The sequence below is a fragment of the Barbatula barbatula genome (assembly GCF_947034865.1).
Source record: "Barbatula barbatula genome assembly, chromosome: 21".
NCBI lineage: Eukaryota > Metazoa > Chordata > Actinopteri > Cypriniformes > Nemacheilidae > Barbatula > Barbatula barbatula.
Window position 1 is genome coordinate 8748016 of NC_136784.1, and position 1567 is coordinate 8749582.

The following is a 1567-nucleotide window of genomic DNA, read 5'->3' on the forward strand; positions in this document are numbered from 1 at the left end:
CTGTCAGAAATTGTTTTACAGACATAGCCAAAGCTCTAACATCCTGCAGTTTCTACCTTAACGTCATTGATGAGATCCTTCTCAGTTTTTTAGCAGGCTTTTCGCAGTATAACTGTGGGGTTAATGCCAGCCCTTGAATTGAAATAATTGACCCAAACAGAGGTGGCTCATCAAATGTTTTCATTGGATTTCAAAGACAATTAAAGGCACAATAAATGCCATAGCGGTTTCAATATTGGCTTTCAGAGGTTCTGTTCCTCTCCTCCCTAAATAAAACCATGCTTTGAAAGGCTCACAGTTGTAGTAATTTAAGGTTTTAAGAGGCTAACTGTAAACTGTAAGGTTCAGAGCCACAATTATTATGCAATTCCACGTGCTTGTGGCTACTACAGCAGCACAATGCAACGCAACAATCCACCGCCTATTTTACTCGACCCTGCTTGTTTTATTTATTTGAAATGCTACTGGTGATTCCTTCTTGTTTACAATGTTGTTTGTGCATTTGTGAAAGATGAGAGCACGTCAACACGTAGCCTATCAGATAAAACATAGTAAAGTCAGCATCTTTGTTTTACCAATGAACGTTTTCAAAGTCAATGTTTTTGCTAATACACTTATTGGTAGGCCTATGAAAAACAGCTTAAAATGACATCACCGGTAACACCCTGAAACTGTTTTATTGCTATTTTTGTGAGAACAGTGACATTTCGATAGTATCAGAAATTAGCATGAATCCTGACATTCAAAGCTTTGACATTTTCTCTGATAGGCTTTTATGCGCTATACGAATAGACGTCCGTTTGCGCAGCAGACCTGTATTTTCAGTATTTTGAGAGCGGTAGTTCAATTACGCGGGAAAAGGGGGAAAGAGAGAGTGATTTAGAAAAACATGACCACATATGAAGTTCAGACAATGTGATTTAAAGCGAAATAAGCAAAAAATTATTATAATAATAGGATTACTTCAATATCAGTCAGTGTTCCCTTAAAATGAACAAAAAGAATAAAAAATTTATACAAAAATGTAGGAAGTCTAACCATGTTTTTTTTAAGGATTGATTTCCGTTTGTTGTATGGGCTACCACAGTTTACATATAAAAATTCCCGTGACCCGGAAGTTGCGTATTTTTACACATTTCTGAGTGAAATGGAATTCCTGATGAGAACAATAGTGGGCGTGGCTTTAGTCTTTCTCTGCCATTTGACTGGATTTAAAAACGGAAGCTCCCCCCAAGCAGTGTAACATATCATTAAAAGCAACAATACGGGGTTTTTAACAAGATCTATTGACATAAATGCAATTTAATATACAAAACTACTTCTTCAAAGTCACGTAATGAATCGTTGTGTTTGTAATACCTTAGAATAAGCTATTTATTTCTACATACATTGAATTCGCCGCCATGTTTTGTACAGGAGCCCTAAACGGACAAACAACTCTAAAGCGCGCGTTTTAACAACATCATATCTTGGTTCTGACAAACAGATAACCAATGTAACTGGGGGGACTTTTAGATGATCTTTCTGTCCAACGTCTCTCTGCTGGAAAGTATCTCCATAGATATCT